The sequence below is a fragment of the Lytechinus variegatus genome, chromosome 18 (assembly GCF_018143015.1).
Source record: "Lytechinus variegatus isolate NC3 chromosome 18, Lvar_3.0, whole genome shotgun sequence".
In the NCBI taxonomy this organism is placed as follows: domain Eukaryota; kingdom Metazoa; phylum Echinodermata; class Echinoidea; order Temnopleuroida; family Toxopneustidae; genus Lytechinus; species Lytechinus variegatus.
In genome coordinates, this window is record NC_054757.1 from 22573063 (window position 1) to 22579062 (window position 6000).

Here is a 6000-nt window from a genome sequence, read left to right on the forward strand (position 1 = left end):
ACCACTGATCAAAGACCATGATGCCATTCTGATGTAGTATGGGAAACGTGTGTTTGCTCGGTACCCACACAGATAAGAATCACTATCCTATCTCCAGTAATTACCATGTCTGAATAAAGTTACATGTATAAAGAGATTCACCTATACTATACTGACCGACAGTGACCATATAAGCCCAGACCAGTGCATGTAATTGTACTACAGGATGACCAGCTCGTGGTACCAACACTTATATTACAGTAACATATGACTCCAGATTGACCAATTGTATGTCATTGGGAATAACGTTGTAACTTGTGTTGGTATGGAATCTGTTTCCCCGATGTGACCGTTACATAAAATATGTATGAAACTCTACATAGATGATTAATAATGATGACATCCACTGACCAAAGGAACCACTTGCTGCTGGCGATGTTTGTATAGGCAAAAAGATTGATGTCAATTTCTAACCCATGCTGATAAATCATATGCTTTCTCTTTGTGTGATTGGTGATGTCCCAAAGAAGCCATTAGGTCATAAACAGAAAAGACAGTCTTGATATTTTAGTTATTTTCTTGCTATATGATGTTAACAAGCAAATCTCAACTTGTAACTTGCATATATATGCTACCAAATATTGTCTAGCCAGCTGTTTTATTAGCTTTGAATCTAGTGGTAACAAACTAATGTTAAGAATTTACTATCTTCATAAGATAGCTGATATCTCCACAAAGTTATTAATGACTGAAGTTATTATCAATACGAGAGATCAACAGGGCCCAAGAATTATCACTAAGTTCTGACCACTTGAAATGATTGATATTACCTAAAATATCTGATGGTGTGTGACTAATGGTAAACAAGGGGGGTAGGAAGTCGCTATCTTAATAAGATAGCTTAAGTCTCAGTAAACGTCGGGCTATAGCTCTTTGTACATAAAAAGACAACTTAATCTACTGATAAATCCTCAACAAGATGCATAAATTACAGAAAGAAAAATTGCTGTTTTATCTCATATCTCTGTTTATTTACTATCTGGAGAAGATGGATAAAACATGTTTAGACAAATGTATTGCTTTACTGAAAGTGTCAACCAAATATCTACATTCCTCTATTCATAAATGAGTTTGCATAGAATTCTCAGCTCTTTATTCACATTTTTATCAATTGAGAGCATATTGGATTTTAGGAAAGGATGAAAAGATTGATTTTCTGGGGAAAAAGTGTTTAAAGAATTGACCGAATGAGTCACAGTACATTTCACCTGTCCCAATAAAATACAGTAACTGAAAATCTTGCGATGTATTGTCAGATTCAAACTTATCTTTTCCCTGTATCCTCTCAACCATTCATCTCCAAATAACATTTTTAGTTTTGGTCCACAAACTTAAAAACCAATGAAAGGTGACATTGTTAGTTTTGTGGTTTTGGATGATTGGTAATAAATGGTGTGCAATGGTAATGTTTGAGGTGTAATTGTGATAGGTGCCAACAATAACTGATTTTGTGCAAACATCCATTAAAATACCAATTATGGGATTTCCATCATGGTTTATATCTTGGTAATCGTAAAATGAGAGTTTCTCGCTCATATTTAGAATTCAGAATACAGGGTTTGTGGCCATAACATGAGTTAGCGATAAAATTGATTTTTTTTTTTTTTTTGGGGGGGAGGGGGAATTGCTTGCTTTACTTTGATTAGACTTTGTCACCTTATGCACACCATCTACAGATGATTGATTCATTCTCAAATGCAATTTGTCATTTGAAAAATTATGCCTGTTTTTCATTTGAAGCATTTTTTTTAATCCCTGGGTGATTTTATTGATATATATTTGGTTTACATGTGGATATGATAATTAATCGTCTTTTTTATTTTTCTCCTCTCTTCTCTTTCTTCACTGTCTCCCTCCATGATGCTGGTGTCACTATTGTCTCCTTGCCAATCATGATGATCACAAAACAGGTAAGAGTTCTTTTACTTTTATGAGAAAATAGTGGCAAATTATGAAGCATTTAAAATAGTACTCTCATGTAGTAGTAATAGAAGACTACCATTCAATCGTGTTTATGCAGTATGCAAGCAGAAAATGAATTATATTCTAGGGTGAAATTAACTGTTTTTTTTTTATTTCTTCCTCCCAATCAAAATTATGTTTGGAGCAGCACACTTAGGCTCAATGATTAGCCAGGCCTATACATAGAATTCCTTGTTTTTCGGCATGCATTTTTCTTACTTTTTTGATGATTAAAAATGCATTACATTATCAAAGATAATATGCATTACTGAGATTATTCTTCCTCAAAGCCTTGCTCAAAAGTTTCGTGCTGTGTGAATGATCCTATTTAAAAAGACCAGCTTTTACAGACTTGAATTCCATGCTGATGGACTTCAAGTAGTTGATAAACTCAAGAGCTCTTGTTTCTGATACCAGGCGCTTAAAAGCTTGTTGCCATTATTGGGAGGTTAGGATTTATGATGCCATTAGGGCCTGCCCTGTCAGAGAGTAGACAGCGCTATGTCAGGCAGTGCCTTTAAGAAAGCTGATGAGAGAGAAGATTCCTGCTTGGTCGGTCCTTGAGATTCTTCTGACTCCACTTGCTAACTTCAATTTGTTCTTATGCAGAATCAGTTGAAAGTGAACAGACACATTAAATTGATATCAAGAACTAGTTACTTCTTAGAAACATTATCCGGATATATGAAGAGCTACAAAAATGGAATAGTATTATTTTTCGGAACAGATGATTATTAAAGTCATAGTGGCTTAGTACTGTGCATTCTTTTTCAAGCTCATTTGTCTCAACGTTAATTTCAGCTAGTTTAATTCAGTTAATGGTTATGTAATGTAGGCCTTTATTCATGGACAGAGATTAGAAAATGTCCACTTTTAATCTTCCCATCCGATGGCACCATCTTACAAAACTTGATATGCTTTACCTGGAAATCGCTGAACATTGAAACATAGCCATTTGCTAAGTCATCAGATGACCGTGATCATACAACGCCGACCAATAAAACTGACATCATCTTACCCGTAACCCAGTCATGAAAGCAGTGGCTCTGTTTCTCCTTCATACCAATACTATGAATGGTGAGGAAGAAAGATGGCTCCAACAAATTGGTAGTGACACTTGGTTTCTATTGCTGGATCAGAGAGAGAGAGAGAGAGGCAGATCATAAACTGACATTATACTACTACATATCAGTACTTTATTAAGACATCTCCGTATACTTGTCTCAGTTGTCAGACAAGGACATACATGTGGATGCACTAGCGTATCGTTGGTTTGTTTCCCACCATTATAAGCATGAGAATTTTATGTCAGAGGTTGATTCTGGGTCTTGTGTTTTAAGAAATGAAAAAAATACTCTGTAATCTACTTTATAGTAGATGTTGGTGAACATGGTTTATCTATTTTCATTTGTTTTACATGTTATTCCAAACGTGATTGAGATGAGAACATTTCCTGGTGATATGCCATATTGTTTTCATGGACTAAGTTTCAGTCGTAAAGCTTGGAATATTATCATTTGCTAGTGCCTTTTGTACGAACTGATGTAACCGAGCAAGCGCACAAAATAAAATATAGGCCTATTACCTTCCTGCAACCAAGCCTGTGTTTTGTCTGGATGTTCATCATTCTTAGCATACCTTCAAGTTTGATAGAGTTAAGCCACCCACTTTGGAGAAAGAGTTCAAAAACCCCAAGCACCTGAACGTTTGACGGCCATGCTCTCCCCCGCCCACCAAACAGTGCTTTGGTTTTTTTGTCTCAAGAGTAACTCGTAGGCTATTCAGACGAGAGTTAATTTTTGTGTTTGACAAAAATGTAATTTTTAAAGCCCTTGTATTCTGTACTCTGGTTGTATTCAAATTCTGGTTTAAAGTTGGGTTGAACTATGAATAGCCAGATGTGGCAAAAATCATTAATATTACAGGCTGAGGTTATAAGCTCATCTTACACTCATTGGCCTGTATTCTGAAGTCAGGTTTAAATTAAACTATCAGGTTAAAGTTGTGGATTAAGTATGGAAAGCCCATTTTTACATGGATCACTAATGGTAGAGATATCATATTTCAGCTCACATGGCTCTCAAGTCATTCATAATTGTCTAGGAAGTATAAATAGATGATTGTCTTCACCGTCATCGATGAATCACGAAAGAGCACAGTAAACATAAGAAACCCAGTACAACTTAATAAAAATTTGACACTTTTGGCTTTCCATAATTTTAGCACAGAGTTAGACCATGGTCTAAATTAAACCTGACTTCAGAATACAGGCCAGATAGACTGTTACTGTCTGGGAATGATAACTAGATTACTTTTCTTCATCATTAACATCAGAAAACGATGCAGTTAACATAAGAAGCATGAAATTTAAACTAAGTTTGGGCATTTCAGCTTCCGGTAATCTTAGCACAGAGTTATACCCTTTCATAAAACCCCATTAAAATGAATTAGGCGGCTAATAGCAGCATAATTTGGTCGTAAATTGGAGGAGGACAAGAGTTATCCACATTACTCTGATGCTGCTATTATCCGCATAATAGCAGCATCGGGACAAGATTTTGAGTTTATGAACGCATTTCCAAATTATGCGGATAATTGCCATGGTGCGGTCACAAGGTCACCCTTTTCCAACACAACCGCATCGGAGGGGGCGTGTCCAGTTGTCATGGCGATTATCCCCTTTTTCAGGACGGGCGCTCGTAAAAATAATGCGGCTTTTTTCGGAGTTTATGAACGCAATTTTTATTGAATTATCCGCATTACTCTTAGGCGGCTAATTGGAGGATAGGTTTATGAAAAGGGTATTAGACCGTGGTCTAGGTTGATTTGGACTTCCCAATGTGGGCCATAGTCTTTATGAATATCATAGAAATCTGGCATTGGTAGGCCTATTTGCCAACAATATAATTAATGCAAGAACATCTGACATGTCATTGTACACAAATGGCATTAAGTCCGGTTCCATAAGCACTCTCCTTGAATAATTCTACTTCCCATTAAAACATTGCATGTACAGTATTTGTTTATATATTTATCCCCAAATGAGGGTTGAGAGTCAACTTTTATACCGTTAATGGTAGAACTGTCTATTTTGGCCATATCTGCGTATGACTCATAGCTTTGGGCCAGCAATGGCCCATATGTTTGTTTTTTGTTTTAAAGGAAGTCATAAATAGCTGGTTTAATGAATAGAGCGACTTTCTGGCCGAGCCACGAAAAGTGCTGCAACAGAATGTCAATTGGTTGTGTATAGATTTAGATTTATGACACTAGTTTTAAGTGAGGAAGAAGGGGTATTATGGGAAGGGCTGGATGGCTGTCAGAGAAAGTCAATTTTCTTATACAAAGAAAAAATACAGTGAACATAAGGTTTTAGATATGAGGGGGGTACAGAGGGATGGATGAAGAAGGGAGAGGGGAATAGGGCAAGAAAGAAAAAAAAAGATTAATAATGCCCCCCCCTTCTATTGACTGTAAAGAACGCAATTTTAATTCTTGATCATTTAACTTTGGAGTAACTAAAAAAATATGATGACAAATTTTCAAGGAATTTTATAAATGGAGATATGATGAAAAAAAGACAAATGAAGAGAGAGAAATATGGAGAAGGAGGGTTAGAACGGTCTTTAGAAAATATCAGCATCAATGGTAAAAAGAGCTAAGATGATCGTATTCAGGGCATTATGCGGTAAGGGTCATGATCCCCACTTTTGATGATCTTTGATGATGATAAATGATGACCATATGACAGAGGGCCAGTGAGATTACCCTTACAGTGGGATTAACTCCTAATCTCAAAAAGGGATATCTTTCTTTTGAAACTCGCTCTGGTATGTAAGGAATTATGTATCGGTTTCAGACTATTCTGCCTGCCTTCCTTTATCTCGACATATAGGCTGACATCAAAGAGAAACGCTAGTTGAAAAAAAAGAACCTCCGCAGAAATGTAAAAAAAATTGTGCAGCCACATGCTGCATATAAGGTATAAAAAATAACTTT